The sequence below is a fragment of the Juglans microcarpa x Juglans regia genome, chromosome 2S, assembly GCF_004785595.1.
Source record: "Juglans microcarpa x Juglans regia isolate MS1-56 chromosome 2S, Jm3101_v1.0, whole genome shotgun sequence".
Classification (NCBI taxonomy): Eukaryota; Viridiplantae; Streptophyta; class Magnoliopsida; order Fagales; family Juglandaceae; genus Juglans; species Juglans microcarpa x Juglans regia.
Window position 1 is genome coordinate 4648684 of NC_054597.1, and position 18218 is coordinate 4666901.

Here is an 18218-nt window from a genome sequence, read left to right on the forward strand (position 1 = left end):
GTGCTTGTGAAATATGTTTTATGTAAAATGACAATTTCATATAATATGGTAAAATGGTGAAAATTACACATGTTATGTAAGCAAGCATATAAAATTCAATGTATCATATAACATGATGTTTCATGGTCAACATGACATTTATATCATGAATGTGGTATTTATACATAACTTATAAATAAATTATCTAAGAGTAAGTTAGAAGTTAACTTACAAACTTTCTGGATGTTAAGAAATTGGTGCGGCTGTAAATAGAGGTATTCTAAGTTAGGAATTGCATAATTAGGAAAATGTTCATAATCAAAAGGGTTCAAAAATTAGTATTTACAAAACTACCCAATACTTTTCCAAAATTGCCACTAAGACCTTAAATTTCTACTATTTATAATTTGATCCCAAATTTTAAAAACCTCATAATTTCTATGTTCTAAAATCATCTATGCCCATAGAATTGCAAGAATCAAATCAAAACTATGCCAAATTCAACCTACCCGTGGCATGCATCTATATGGGCCTATATATAATTTCAAGTCTATAACCTCTATGTGTGCATGTGCGCTCAAATTTCATCAAGTAGCAATCTTGAATATAATCTTAGGGACATGCTTAAAACTTAGATTCAGGTCATATTAATTCATCCCATCACTTATGTATTGATTGAAGCAAAATCATTACTAAACCATCAACTAAATATATGCATGATGTTTCTCGTTTTTCCTTGTCAAAGAGATGTTTAAAGTCTAAATAAATCATGCATTTTCATTCTTATCTCAATCACAAGACTTTTATAAATACTCATTACTCAAGCTTAGGAAATTTAACCAAGACTTCAAAAAATAAACTTTGACCAAGTGAAACTGAAACAAACACAAGATGTGGATTTATAAACCTATAATGGCATGCTTTTTACCTCAAGTTTAAACCTTCAAAAATTATTTAAAGACATTAATGAATCATAAAAAATCATATCAAGACTTGAAATGACTAAAATTTTAACCCAAAACAAATTATTCAATCAATACTTCAAATTTGACCTAGTTTGCATCATTCAAATTAATCCTCATCTAACTTAATCAAAACCTAAATTAAAAACTAACATGCATGCCATTCTAACACTTAAAAAAAGATAGGACAAGATTACTTATAGAAATCGTGGCCCTTAAGCTCCCAAACTCTACTCACTTAAAGAACACTCGCCTCACTTGGTTTCTCACTATCTTCACACTAGGAGTGAATGGCCCTCAAGAACACTAGAGGAAGGCTTTAAGGAGTGGTGTGAGGAAGTGAAAGGGGTATTTATATGACTCCAAGGAGAGTAAGAGGTGCGGGTTTGGATGAAGAGTGAGGCTTGGAAGTGGTGGAGGTGGGCAGTAGAGTGATGAGTGAGAAATTCCAGATTTTGTCATGTTTGGTTAGGTGAATAATGGTCTTTCTCCTCATGATTTCTTCAAGGCCAAGTGCTGCAATGAGTCTACGGGTTCAGAAATTAAAACAAAAATAAAAACAAATCTCCAAGATGAGATCATGCTAGTCGACGGGTTTGAATCTTCCTATGCTGACCAGTTTTTGTTCACCTATTTGTCTCATCTTTGTGGCTTTGTTTTGTAGGTATAATGACTTCATTTGGTAGCTTTTTAGGTGAGGAGAGAAGATTTGATTGGCTGCCATGTGATCATACATGAGCAAAAAATGAAAGGGAGCAAAAAGATGGTGGTTCAGCCGGGTAACATAACTTTACATCTCCTATTTCCAATTGGTTGGGCTGCCTTGGGGAGGTAATTGGGTAAGCTTTCAATTGAGTGCTTTGAATCAATTTCAAGGGACAAAATGACAAGGGTGGTGGCGTGGGGAAGTGAGGCAAATAGGTGCAAAAAGTCTTTGAAGAATCAAGGTGTAGTCAGTTTGAATTCAACTAGCTTCCTAGGTGAATTGTTGGGTTTTTGTTTTTGCTTCTTGGAATTGTTTTGTACACTTGCTAGGTTTGAAACTAGGGTGACATTATGAGGATCTAAGGGATAGAAATCCTCTTGAAAATGGGTTGAAGGGGCGTTGGTTTTGGGTGGTTTGAAGACGGGTATTCGGTTTGCACCAAGGGTGTCGATTTGTGGTTGTGTTGGCATTGACATGGGTTGAGTTGAATCTAACATTCTAGAGTTGTCTAAGAGCGATGCAAAAAATTCATAAAACCCAAAAATTTCAGATCATAACTATGAAGAGAATTATTTTTTAAAAATTATGCAAAATCATGATGCTTAGGTTACTATTCATGTGTGAGATGAATAGTGGTTCTTAACTCAAGTTATGAGCTTAACCATGGTTGGAAGAGAACCCTAGGGGCGTGTGGTTCAAGTTTAAGGAAAACTAATGGTATGATGTATGTAAGTCTCATTTGTAGAATGAAATAAAAGACAAGGCTTTGGACTTTATGGATTGGGCTTTTATTGGGCTATATGAGCAAGCCTTGGTTGTGAGTTTTGGAGTAGGCTATTTTATGGATCTTTATGTCCAGATTTATAGGGCCTACCTTTGGCCTCAATAGCCCACTAAGAGCATTGCCATTGATTTATATATATTCAAATGCAAAATCACATATTTTGGAGATTGTCTTTGCCCTTCAAGAAAAACTCTCACATTGGATTATACATCTTTGAGCTATTATTATTATTTTGCTAAAATTAATTTTTTTTTTTATATATATATTTTACAATTAGCACCCACTACAAAAATGTTGAAGGTAGAGTGGGAGGAGAGAGAAAAAATTAATAAATACACAATATTGGAGAGAGAGGGGGTGGAGAGAAAAAAATTAATAAAATATCATTTGTAGAGTGAACAATGCATCTGCAAAGATGTATTAGTACTGTTCATAGCTATAGAAATATTTACATATGCATAATCCAATGTAGTCAATTTAATGGTCTAGTTATGCAAATATGTGTTTGTATATGCATATAGATAAACTAATGCCAATGCTCTAAGTTTGGGTCCTAATGTTGGGTCTTTTTTAGATTGGGCTAATAGCCTTCACTTTTACCAAATTAGGCCCTATAGCCTTATGTCCATTACATTAGGCCTAATTTTTAGTGTCCTTTAAAAAGGGCATAAGGTCTTAATTCTTCCAAGTTGGGTATAAAGTTTTTAAATTTATCGTTAGCCCATCACATCCTTAATAAACTAGGGCTCTAAATAAAACATTCTTGGGCTTCTCTAAATTCATCCAACACTTAGCCCATTAATAATATCATGCTATGTGTCATACCACTATTGGCCTCTTGTCATTTATTCTTAAAATTAAAAACACTAAAATATTCTAATAATTATAGCTAAACCTATGGTTTGAATTCTTATGCCAATTAAGCTCTAAAATCTTCTTAATAAAAAGAAAAACCTCAACTTAGACTAGCTAGGATTTTAGGTGCTAAGTCCAAATCCTAAGGTAATTTTAAGTGGTGTGTTACATTAATTTAGTTTTAAGAATATTGATGGTACTTCGCTGCTAATTGTGTTAGCTATAAATTGGGACCGTAAGAAGAAAAAAAAAAAAAAAAAAAAAAAAAACCGACCGTCTGGCTAATTTTAAAAATGAGCTAATTTATAGAGCATTAATTAATTAATTGCAAAAACCTCCAAGAAGCATAGTGTTCTAATTTGGCCGACATCATATATACTAAATGGCGTGGGTTTAAGCTGGACAAGGAATTAAGTAATTCATTCTCCATCTCTCTTTATTTTTTAGTTGAAGTTTTGCAAGAGCTCTCATTTTTCATGTCAACTAACTATTATTTCCATTAATCATCTACCATATAAATCTCCTTTTAGTACTGGTCTTTAATATGTCAAATTTAATACGAGGATAATAGATGTTATCTCACATTATTTAGAATTGAGAAGTTTCATATAGCGAAATATATATATATATATATATATATATATATGTGTAGTTCTTCTACTTGAAAGTCGGTCATGTGCATATGTGCACAACACATGATCCTTCATTTTATTACGTCAAGACTTGATCAGTACAAAATTTTAATTTTAAATTTTTTTAGCAAATCAAATTTTATCATGTCAATGGCATGAATGATGTGTTTTTCATGCCAACTTTTAAGTAAAAAATTTCATATATATTTATTACTTAATATTATATAATTATGTATAGGCAACAATATTGTTTGAGGCCACTTTTTTATACTCTAGGGATCAACGTACGTATAAGTTGCAGTGTTGGAAACTGATCTACGATTATTTTGCCATCTGTACATGATTTCAAGCATTAAATTGGAGGGAACTCGCGCAATTTACATGGAATTTCATCCTCTAGATTAATATTTGGATGTTAAATTGTCCTACCATTTTCTTTCTGTACACTATAACACAATTATTTTTTAGTGACGGTTGAGAAATTGTGACAGTCTCTAGACCGTCACTAAAAGGTATTTTCTGTGACAGTTTCTGGAAACCGTCACTAAATATAGAATGAGATTTTTTTACGTTCCAACGTATGGGAAATATGCATTCGAACGTCACATATACGTTTGAACGTTATGTCTGTTTACGTTTGAACGTAAAATGTTTTGGCACAACCGTTCGAATGTTATTAATTTTACATTCGAACGTAAAATATTTGCACCAATGTTCGAACGTTAAATAATAACATTCGAACGTTCATTGTAAATTTAAATTAAATGACTTTAATTTAAAAATTATGTGGTTTTTATTGTGCATAATTTGTGAACAAGTCTAAAAAATTGAATTGTATATATTTATATATACACACTTTGTAATATATAAATATATATTATTGATTTATATATATTTGAAATGCAGTGATTTAGTATTAAAGTTGGAAAATATAACATCAAAGAAGATTAAAAATTGAAATTTAAAAACGATAGAAATATTCAATAATATTTTTCGTTACAAATATTAAAAATAAAATACAAAATTTGATAGAATGATGTAAACAACAGTCAGATGATAACGTTATCCGCAAAAGTCGAACTCCGTACCTCCTCAGTCAAGGTATCAACCTTGTCGTTGAGGATAGTTACACGATAGGTGAGTTCGGCAACAGACGCCGATATAGCCTCGAGCGATCGATCAATCTTATGATCGATATGTGCAGTCAGCTGTGAGATGACCGCATCAACCCAAGCAGGCCGCATATTTCCTGCAGATGTACTCGGCGTATGCTGACTACTACTCCTGACATGACCTGGCTCAGGTTGTGTCGGAGGAACTAGATCCTCTACAGGGGGTGGCTGACGTCCCCTCACCTGTCCAATGCTACGTCGATGTGTGGTCATGTCGAGGGGGCTCATCTGATCTTTGACCCGCTCCTCTGGCTGGGTCGGCACTCCCCGTGTAAGTAATAGTCGGCTGATTAGGACACTATATGGGAGATTATCCATGGAGACAATACTCGCCTCGTAACGAATCCTCTCAAAGATGTGCAGTGGCAAATCTATAGGATCTCCACGTGCCACTCGTATAAAAAATTGTGCCCGAAGCCGACTAAATGTGGTTTTATGAGCCACGGGATTGACATTTGTTGCAATAATAAGGTGCAACATGCGGAAGAAATGCAGCAGATGGTTCTGGTTGAAGGCGTTCTTCCGCTCGATTTGCATGCGATCCCTCCCGGTGAGGATGTAGAAATCCTCGTCTCGGTCATCATCCCGAGCCTCGACGCCAGTATCCTCAGCCTCTGACTGGCTTGCATCTCTGGCTGATACTGGCTCAAATGGGCGGCCAGGAAATGATGTAGAAGTGCCTACATCCTCACAGGGTGTCGAGTGTGCAAATGTCTCAACTCCTCAACGAATCCAGAGGTGCTCGCCGATGACATCTGCTGATACCTCAATGGAAACACCGCGTACAGTCACTGTGTGAGAGGATGCATCCTGAGGCATGTCACACATCCCCATATATTCTTGAACCATTGAGGGGTATACCTTCCCCCTCAATGTGCAGATATTTCCCCAGCCTCTACTGAGGAAAACATCTCTCAAGTTCGTCTGCTGCCAACAGAGTTCGTCGAACTCATTAATTAAGACCTCTCGCTCTACCATAACAATACGAGCTCCGATACGGGTAGTGTCCGACGTGGCTCATTCCCTCCCTCGTTTCCTAGTATGCAGTGGAAGAGCCATATCCTGAAAATAGAAAAGGAAAAAAAAATTATTTACAATAATGTATTTTTTTATATTAATTTTAAGTTGCTCTGCAGTAACGTTCGAACGTTTTATCTTTAACGTTCGAACGTTAAAGATAAAACGTTCGGACGTTTATTTATACGTTCACACGTAAAATAATGTAAATAAATTTACGTTCAAACGTAAAATAAATACGTTCGAATGTAAAAATGTACGTTCGAACATAAGCAGTAAATAAATATTGGCTGACGTACGTTCGGACGTTAAAACAAATACATTCGAACGTATTTGTTTTACGTGTGAACGTAAATATGAACGTCCGAACGTCGAAGCATGAATAATGTAGAAAATCACTACGTTCGGATGTTATAATTAAACGTCCGACCGTATGTGATTTACGTGCGAAAGTAAAATATTCACGTTTGAACGTATGTCGTTTAATAATATTTAAAAAGTAGTACGTCCTGACGTAGACATTAAACGTTTAGACTGAAAATTGATGAATATGACGTCCGAATGTAAGACAATTAACGTTCAAACATGGAAGCCGTAACGACTCTGTAATTTAAACGTCGTACGTTCGAATGTCTTGGTAAAACGTTCAAACGTTTCGAAGCAGAATGGCTGAGTCGACTCAGCCATTATTGAAATCTCAAAAATTTCTTTACAAGGTTCTAAATGCCGAAATGTCACCGTGGAAATGAAGTATATACTTCAAGAAACATTTCTACGGTGACTATTCGGCCAATGACTGGCCGTGGTAGCCGGAAAATGAAGTTGAAAATCCGGTAACCACTTATCCAGTTTTAAACAAAACTCAATCCAAATCTCAATCCAAATCTCAATAAAATACATGTTATTTGAATAAAAGATGAATGTCTAACTTTTAGTGACGGTTGTGGCGGAGTTGACGGCAGTGGTGACGGAGGCGTGGCAGCGTGCAACGGAGTAGACGATGGATACGTTTTGGAAATGTCGTTTCGACGTTCGGTATTAGCCTTATACACACAGAACGTTCGAACGTACTTATTATTACGTTCGACGTACTTATTATTACGTTCGAAAGTTTTTCAATTTAATTTCTAAAATTTAATCTATAATATATTATATTATAAATGTTTATGTTATATATTAGGATGTTATATAATATTATTGACAATTAGATTATTGGTTTTTTTGTGAGTGCTTGTTATATTTCTAAAGTTTAGTAATATATTTATACATGTTGTTATGATTTTATGCTTACTCTTGAAATAATTGTGATTATTGTTTGTGAATTTTGTGAATAGTTTATGAGTTTATAGTGTTTATTGATGAATTAATAAGTAACAATTTAATATATATTATTGATTTATATATATGGTATAGTTTATATATTATATACATTTATGTTCTCATTTAAAGTATTATGCTATCATACTATACAATGTAGTATATAGTTATAGATATATAAAATGTAGTATATATATTATAGTATAAGTTAGTATATAATAAAGAATTTAATAAGTAACAATTTAATATATATTATTGATTTATATATATGGTATAATTTATATATTAGTTACATTTATATTCTCATTTAAATTATTATGCTATCATACTATACAATGTAGTATATAGTTATAGATATATAAAATGTAGTATATATATTATAGTATAAGTTAGTATATAATAAAGAATTTAATAAGTAACAATTTAATATATATTATTGATTTATATATATTGTATAATTTATATATTATATACATTTATATTCTCATTTAAAGTATTATGCTATCATACTATACAATGTAGTATATAGTTATAGATATATAAAATGTAATATATATATTATATTATAAGTTAGTATAGTAGGAATCGTACGTTCGAACGTTTCAAGTTAACGTTCGAACGTTAAACTAAGAGGCGTGAAATTTCCGCTCGATTAAGGTATCTGTCTGATTATTCAGACGTTTAGACGTTTATACTATACGTTCGAACGTTATTTGATGAAAATCTCCAGAAAATTATGTACATCCGAATACTAAATCTATTAATATTCGAACGTTAGTTAAATTAGTGCGGAAAATTTCCCGCTCAAATATGGTAACACTTTGATGAAATGTACGTTCGGACGTTTAAGTTAAATGTTCGAACGTTCATCTGTAAATCTACGAACGTTCGAACGAAAAATTGTGATACATTCGAACATATATGAGGAAAGTGCGGGAACTTTCCCGCTAGATTTTATGTTATATCATAAGAAGGGTACGTTCGAACGTGTACTGTAAATGTCCGAACATTCTGGGCGGGAATAATTTTAGAATATAACGTTCGGACGTACAACTTAAACGTTCAAACGTTTAAACTAATAATTTTAGAACTTAATCAGTACGCGCACGGGAGGAAGCATATCATTTCTTCTTCTCCCGTGCGCGCAACAGAGAGAGAGGGTCCTGCAGGAGAGAGAGAGAGAGAGAGAGAGAGAGAGAGAGAGGGTTAGAGTGAGAGAGAGTTGAGTTTTGGTAAGAAAAAATTTTTATTTCTTGTCTTTATTTGAATTTTATGATATTTATAGAATGTGTTTTTGTTATAAAATATTTCTAATAAGTTAGTGTTGTATTTTTTGAAGGATTGCTTGTTTTGGAAAGTTGGAAGATTTTGATTTGTAAGAGATATTGTGAGTGCTATGTATATTTCTAAACTTTATCAATATATTGCTGTGATTTTATGCTTACTCTTGAAATATTGTGATTATTGTTTGTATAGTTTGTAAATAGTTTGTGAGTTATTATAAATATGTTGTGATATGAATTTGAAATATTGTGTTTATTATTAGAAATATATTGTCATTAGGCTTTGTTAATACATGTTTATTGCTTACTCAAGTTTAGAAATATGTTAATACATGTGGCATGTTATTTTGTGAATATATTGTGAGTTATTGTGAATATATTGTGATATGGACTTTAAATATTTAAATTATTATTTGTGAATAACGTTTGAATATGTTTACATTGTTACAAATATATTGTCCTTAAGCTTTGTTAATACATGTGGCATGTTATTTTATGCTTACAATTGAAATATTGTGATTATTATTTGTATAGTTTGTAAATAGTTTGTGAGTTATTGTGAATATGTTGTGATATGGATTTGAAAAATTGTGATAATAATAATATTTCAAATTAAGTAATAACAAATAAAAGTAACTCTTTAAGAATTATAATAATTAAAATTATTGTATAACCATTGAAATTTAAGTATGATAATTAAATATTTATAATAATATTTGAAATTAAGTAATAACAAATAAAAGTAACTCTTTAAGAATTATAATATTTAAAATTATATTATACTTCTTTTACAATTTAAGTATAACAATTAAAATTATATTTTAAGAATGATAATAATTAAAATTATAATATAACCTTTAAAATACTCTTCAATAAAAAAGTCTTGAACCTACTAAATAAGTAGAGTTTGAATATGTAAATATACTTATTTATTATAAACTAAAGAGAAAGAAAATAAGGATCAAATAGATTCTTATATAAAAATTATATACTTATTGTCTATATAAGTAAATAACTCACTCAATTAAGTATAACAATTAAGATTATAATTGTAGAATGATAATAATTAAAATTATATAATAACCTTTAAAATTATATATAACAATTATAATCTCTAAATTTTAGTCTAATTGCTTGACTGTCATAGTCTCTTCGGCCTTGAGAGTTGTCAAGGTCGGACAGTTTATGACGGTTAAGTAATTAGACTAAAATTTAAACATTTCTTCAAGATCATTCTCCCTCGTTGTGTACAAGACACGAAACGTAGGGTCACATAATCTTCCATCCCTCTTTAGTTTAACAATATAACATTACTTGAAGGTGACATTGTCAATTTAAACAACATGGAGATATTGTTGTATGATTTTTTGCTAGATGCGTGTGACATTGCATAAACACCCTTAGACCCGTTTGGGAATCAGTGTACATTTATGTGTCCGTTGATTCCTGAATTATCCAGTGTGGACAGTTTGAGATTATATTGTCTGTATTGCACATTTTTGTTACTCGCTACTTTTCACGTTTAATATGAAGTTTCGGTGTCTTCTTCTATTGTTCTTCAGGTATTCTGTTCGTAGGGTCACAATCCCGATATTTGAACATGTATATTTGGAGAATTATGGGGAGGTGCTGTCGAAATTTCTACTAACGTGGAAATTAGTATAGTGACGAGATTTGTGCAATATGGAGAATATAATCTTGAATAGGATATGACCAACTACCTTATCAAAAAAGTAATGAGAATTGGAGCATGAGATGCATGTGAATTTTCAATGTACGTGTTATTAATATATAGATGTTTTTAAAAATGGACAAAAATTAGATGCGTCTGGACAATAGACTTGGAAAGGATTACGTACCCTATGCATGTGGAGTAAGAACTTTCATTGATTTTGCACGGGCCTCTGCTGATAGTCGTGGTTACATTAAGTGTCCATGTCGATGGTGTAAAAATTTGTGTGCGATAGGATTGGATGAAGTAGAGCGTCATATATTTGTGAATGGTATGGATATGGGGTATACGCGATGGGTACTGCATGGTGAGCCGTATGAAGGGTCAGCAGATGTATTGGTCGATCATCACAATTATTTGCGGCACATGGATGATGATTATGAGCATGATGAGATGGAGGAGATGTTGGGTGACATTGGAGCTGGGATGTTTATGGATGAGGTTAACGACAATGCCTCAAGTGGTGGATTAGGGACTGATTGTGAAAATTTTCCTTCACTGTGGGAAGATGCAAAGCGCGAGCTTTACCCAGGTTGTACAAAACATTCCAAAATGTCGTTTATTGTGCGGTTGCTTCACATTAAATCATTGTGTGGGATGTCGACGAAAGTAATAAATATGGTATTGGACTTATTTAACGAAGTTCTTCCCGAAGGGTCTGCATTGCCCAAGAACTTTTATGAAGCGAAACAATTGAGAAATGGATTAGGATTTGAGTACAAGTCCATACATGCATGCAAGAATGATTGTGTATTGTTCTGGAAGGAGAACAAGGAGAAACAAGCATGTCCTGTATGTGGAGAGTCGAGATGGAAAGGTAAGAAAAACGTGGGTTAAGGTGTTGCGGTATTTTTCCTTGAAACCTAGGTTGCAAAAACTATATATGTATAAGAAAACAGCTCATGATATGAGGTGGCACGAAGATAAAAGAGTTAAGAATGACGGGTATATGAGGCATCCAGCTGATTCACTTGTGTGGCAGTCTTTCGATAATCAGTATCCAGAGTTCGGGTTAGAAGCTCAGAACGTGCTCCTGGGACTCACAACCGATGGATTCAACTCTTTTGGGAATATGAGTACAAGTTATAGCACTTGGCCCGTGGTATTGATTCCGTACAATCTTCCACCATAGAGGTGCATGAAGGCGCCAAACTTTTTGTTAACTTTACTCATCCCTGGCCCTAGATCACCTGGGAATGATATTGACGTATTCATGCAGCCGTTGATTGAAGAGCTGAAAGAGTTATGGGAAACAGGGGTTAGAACTTATGATGCATCTAAGTCGACATCTTTTCAGATGCATGCTGCGGTAATGTGGACCATAAATGATTTTCAGGCGTATGGGAATCTTTCCAGCTGGAGTACGAAAGGGAAGTTAGCGTGTCCGACGTGTAATAAAGAAACTACTAGTGAGTGGCTAAAATTTTCTCAGAAGTTGTGTTTCATGGGTCATCGACGTTATTTACCAACAAATCATGCATAGAGAAGAGAATGTGCCAAGTTTGATGGGAGAGTAGAGGATAGGATTGCACCAAAAGAGTTGTCTGGATAAGAGATAGTGGAACAGCTGCAACAAGTTAGAGCGAACAATTTTGGCAAAGGTCGGGGAAAGAACAAGAGAAAACGAGCCGTACCAGAATTGAATTAGACAAAGCGTAGTATTTTTTTTTGACTTGCCGTATTGGTCGTCATGCAAGTTGCGACATAGTTTAGATGTAATGCACATAGAGAATAATATTTGTGATAATATACTGGGTACATTTATGAGTATTAACAAAAAGACAAAAGACACGATCAAGACGAGGAAAGATCTTGAGAGAATGAGAATTAAACATAATCTGCATTTGCGGGTGGAAGGCAATAGGGTGGTCATGCCGCATGCATGTTTTACGATGACGAGGGAGGAGAGGATGGATTTCTGCAAATGGTTGCAAGGTGTGAAGTTGCCAGATGGTTATGCTTCAAATATTGGTAGATGCGTGAGTCCTGATGATTGGAAAATCAATAGATTGAAAAGTCATGATTGTCACGTATTTTTGCAGAAGTTATTACCTGTGGGAATTCGTGGGAAGCTGACATCTAATGTACGTGTCACCATATCTGAACTATGTATGTTTTTCAAGGATTTGTGCGCTCGGGTAGTAAATTGAGATGTGTTGTCGAAATTGGAAGAAGACATTGCTACTATATTATGTAAATTCGAGCAGATCTTTCCACTATCATTTTTTGATGTCATGGTCCATTTAGCAATACATTTACCGCGAAAGGTACTTCTGGGTGGACCGGTGCAGTTCTGTTGGATGTATCCAGTTGAAAGATATTTGGGTCGATTGAAGCGCACTGTTGGGAATAAAGCCAAAGCTGAGGATTCAATAGCAGAGGCCTATATACACGATGAATGGTTAATATTTTGCTCTCTATATCTTCGTGGTGTTGAGACACGATTTAATAGTCAAGAGCGAAATGCTGATCTTGCTACTCCGCCTCCTCGTGAGCTATCAGTGTTTTTCCAGAATGTACGACCCTTGGATGCACAAACAGGTTACGATTTAATTGATGGAGAGTTGGTATGTGCTAAATAACTGCCGAGAGATTGATGATTATCTTAGGTATGTCATTTCATTTCTTTGAATAATTATAGTTTTCTTTAAATTAATTAGAATTGTTGTGCTCAAAATATACTTCTTTTGCAACATGTTATAACAGTGACCACATGTACAAACTTAGGACGGAAGGCGTAGAAAATATAGAGGCAAGACACGAGGAAGAATTTCCCGGATGGTTTGAAGAACGTGTATGAACTAAAATTATATATATGTTATATTGTGAAATTTTTAACCCAGGATAATGAAATAATAAATATATACTATTTCAATTTATAGATTTTGGAACAATATGCTCGTGATCCCGGATCAATTTCTTCTGAATTGTATGCATTGGCCCGTGGTTCCTTAAATAGAGCACTTCGATATACTGCATGCACGGTTCGAGGTTATAGATTCCATACTTTGGACCGTGAACGTAATAGAAAGACTCAAAACTGTGGTGTGTTGGTCGAGGGGAGTCATGGAACAGATGATATTGACTATTATGGTGTCATACGTGATATTATCGGATTGAAATATCTGGGTGGGTCTGTAACATATGTCTTTAAATGTGATTGGTGGGATCTAGGCGGTGGTCGGGTTTCGATACATAGGGATAATCACTTTACGAGTATCAATACTGCATCTAAATGGTACGAAGATGATCCATTCGTATTAGCTTGTCAAGCTACCCAAGTCTATTACTTGATTGATCCAATGAAAAGTGTTGATGAAGATAGTGGGGAGATAACTTGGCGAGTCGTACAAAAATTTGTTCCTTGAAATATATATGAAGCAGGAACGAGTGCAAATTACAAGAATAGTGAAGATGAAGATGACACTCCGATTGTTGAGGCATACCAGGAAGATGGAAAGGGTATTAACCTGTTTGTTGACCTCGGTGCACTCGAGTTGCTCCCATTGTATAGAGATGATGTCCCACCCGTACATCTCGACCAGTCTGTATTAAATGATCATTCAATTCAAGTCAGTGAGGAGGAAGAAGAAGAAGACGAGTCAGAAGACGAATCAGAATCCGGGCAGGAGGTGGATAAAGATGATGAAGAAGAGGTGCATGATGATGATGAAGATGTTATTGATGGAGATTCTGAAACAAGCATGAAAAATTCATCTGAAGAATAAAAGTACTAAATATTTTATTCATATAGGTGCTATAAAATATCTTGAATTTTCATAATTTCTTCTAATTAATTTTTTTGATATAATTAATTATTTTAAAGAATGCCACCAAAACGACAACGAAGAAATGTGCCTCCGCCAAGTCCAAGTCCTGAATCCATTGAGGACTCCCCACTCGAGGAATCCGTTCCTGAAGATCAAGCTAACACATAAGAGAACAACAGCCAGTCGACACCTACCAGTAAGGAAATATTGTCGTTGATAATTATATATATAGTTAATATTTTTTTCTCAATAACTATATAATTATAATTATAGTATATCTATTATCATGTAGTTGATGCATCTGCACGTCGCGGTTGTGGCTATACACGTGGAATTTCTCTTGAAAAAAATAGAAGGCACAGTAAACTGAAGATCACAATTCCTGATAATTCCACTGGAGGAGTGGATGATAGTGCAGCAGCACTTTCCTCCTATATTAGCACAGTAGTTCGAGCTTATGCTCCATTTTATGTGCGCTCATGGCGAGATGTTCCGAATGAGATTAAGGAGCACATTCGAAGTCGTGTGCTAGTGAGTTTACTTTTCAGTACATTTTTTTCACCTAGATTAATATATTATATTTTTTACCTAATTCTCTTGTTAGGATGAATTCGACCTCGACTTTGGCCGTAGCGAGGATTTGAGAACCGTGAATGAGTTGATGGATACACTATTCCGACGTCACAAATGATGATGTCATGACCACTTCAAGAAGTTTGAGACGTTGGAAGAGGCTGCGCAGTCTCCTTTTCAGCAGATGAAGTTAGATGATTGGAGAAAGTGTTGTGATCTTTTCGCATCTCCAGATTATCAGGTATTTTACATTTATATCTTTTAATTATTTACATTCATATTCGTTTTATATATTATATGTACACATATTACAATTAACATTTTTAATATATTTTATAGCACTTGAGTTCTACAAATGCACAGAATAGATCCATTCTGACTGTCCACCGTCTTGCTGAAAAAATGGTAATTAAAAAATTATAGAATTCATTTATTTTCCTGATATTCTTTCTGATAAGTACTAACATTTTCTTTTTAAAATTGCTAATATTGTCGCTTTGTTAGAAACGTGATGATCCTGAAAACTTTTTCCTCATTCATGTCTATGCTGCTGCTCACACTAATGAGCATAGTGAGTGGATGGATCCTGTCGCTGCAGATAATTATGTAAGCAGTGTTAATTTTGTTAAATAAATTATTTATATAACATTTTAATAGTTTATTTTTTATTTCTATTTCTTTTAATACGTTACTAATTATTTACGATCATTACCTTTTAAATTGCAGAGCAAAATGTTGGAGATGTAGTTGGCTTCTGAGGAATCCTCTCCTAGTGACATAGACATATTCATGCAAGTGCTCGGGCCACAGTCTAGTATGGCAAGAGGTTTGGGACGATCTATCAAGCATAAATGTTCATCCTCCTCAACCTCATCGGCTTCACAAATTAATAATCTTACGGTAGATTTAGAAGCTGCACGGCATGAGAATGAGTATATGAGGTCGAGACAGCAAGAGTTAGAGTCTCTCTTAGAACGACAGTCTCATTTAGAGACGCATTTGTAGGACAACAGAGAGATCAAGAGGAAAGAATATGCAGTGAAGTGCAAGAGCAAGTGCAACAGGAGATGATGGTGCAAATGGAGCGTGTTATGTCGTTGCAACAGAATCCCCGTGGGCGAGGGAAAAAGAAGAAATAAATTTTATCAATATTTTTGACTAGTTTTAATATATAATTTTGTGCTTTTATAAGACATTGTTACTTGTTAATTGGGTATGTAATATGATACAATTGATATTATGTTTTTAAATTTTATGAAATTAGTATTTCTGATCTGTATGTTCGAATGTAAATAAAAATTGTTCGAACGTTGGTTCACACTGTAACAAACGTTCGAACATAAATACAATTGAATCGTTCGAACGTTAAACTATACGTTCGAACGTACTCACGCTAAAACGAACAAACCGTTCGAACGGTAAAGCGACTAACGTTCAAACAAAGAACTTGCATTCGGACGCTCCTTCGTTTACATTCGAAATAACGTCCGAACATTAAACGCGCTACGTTTGAACATTTACGTTTACATTCGAACAAATATTCGAACGTTTATTGTAATTAACGTTCGAACGCATTAACATTCGAACGTAAATATGATACGTTCGAACGATATCCAACGAATGTCAACTTCTCTCATTCGAACGCCAATCGGTCGGGTATAACGTCCGAACGTTTGATTTTACGTCCGAACGTGATTTTCTGTGACAGTTCATAACCGTCACAAAAAAAGGGACGTTCGAACGTTGTACCGAACGGAACACTTCCAACCGTCACTAAAAATATTTTTTGTGACGGTTGAACAGTAAACCGTCACCAAATGTTTTCTGTGACGCACTTTAGGTGACGGTCATGGTGACAGTTTCAAACCGTCACCAAATATGTTTAGTGACGGTTTGCCCTTTTTTTGTGACAGTTTCCTCTATCACAAAACACACATTCTGTTGTAGTGGTATGTACTTTTTTCATTAAACAAAACCCTAATTATTGTTCATGATCTTGTGATTAATAATTATAAAAACAAGTCACGTATCAAATCTTTACAAATAGTATCATTTTATTTTTTTTAGTAGTTTAAGGATAAAAACTGTCACAACTAGCTTGTTTGGGGTATATATTGCAATTTTTGTAGTTTAAATATGTAAGGTGAAAAATAATTATTTAGAGTCGATGGCTAAATAAACAAATTAAATTAATTAATTAATCCTAGCTAGGAGAAATTAATGGGTGACAAAGGGAACACCATCTAGTACTATTGAAGGTTGGTTTTCCAGGTGATCCCAAGCTTTATATATCTAACCTCTGAAAAAAAAAGTATATATATATATATCTAACCTCTCATGATCAGAAGGAGCGGAATTAAGGAGCTCCTCAGCTTCTCCCTCTCCTCAACTCTTTCTCTATTACCATTCTATAAATATTGCTTGTTTTTTCATTTATTTCTTTTCCAACTTTTATTTTTAGGTAAAAACTGTTACATCTATAGTTTTTCGATCGACAATTCAAGTGATGCTCGTTCTCCACTAGTACTAGATTTAAAGGCGGTCGATCTACAACTTCTAGGAGTGACATTCCAAATGGAGCAACGTGTGAGCTACACTTGCCGGCAAAAGCCGTGCATGTTGCTCTCACGCCACCGCATATCGGCGCATGTAAACAGTATATATACGCATTGTATCTCTCGATTCACCGGCCACAGATCTTTCCGAAAACAACCTCTTCGCCTCCCTTCCTCTGCCGGTGCGTAAGCCTCGTGAGTATCTTCATCAACAAATATCTCAAAATGATTGCTTGCAGCAGTCCCCCGTCGTGATGACCTTTGATGACCTCAACCTTTCTATCCACTTATTAGACCATAACAAACCAATTAACTTCCTCATCGATCGGCAAAACCAAAGAACAACGCTCGATCCAGAACATTAATGGTCTATGTATATATATTGCTCTTTTTTATCTTTTTTTTTTGGTTCTTTTAACTGTTTCAAACACATTAGTGTAATGCCGCGTTTATTCAGAATACCTCAACGCCCGGTATCTCTATTTCAATTTAATGCTGCGTTGATTATGGCGAAGAAACACGGCAAACGGCAAAAATGAGTGAGATCCTAAACAAATTAAAGCGCGTGGGTATTTCTCTTACTCAAACATCAAACCACAGTACACTACTCATCACCGATCCCTAAAACCCTATTTTTTTCTCTTTTTCTCATTTTCTTGTCGATGTACTTATACTACTTTATCTCATTTCTTGCTGAGGACAAAGGCAGGTCCTCCTTTACCGCATGCCATTCACTCGATGTTATCTTCTTGGATCTTGTGCAATGTTAAGACTCCAGCTCGTCAATCTCTCACATTTGTCTTCAGTACTAAAGCATGCATGTCTCTCTTCTTCCTTTTCCTTCTCAGAAGTTTTCAAACTTTTCGATCGGGGGGTTAATT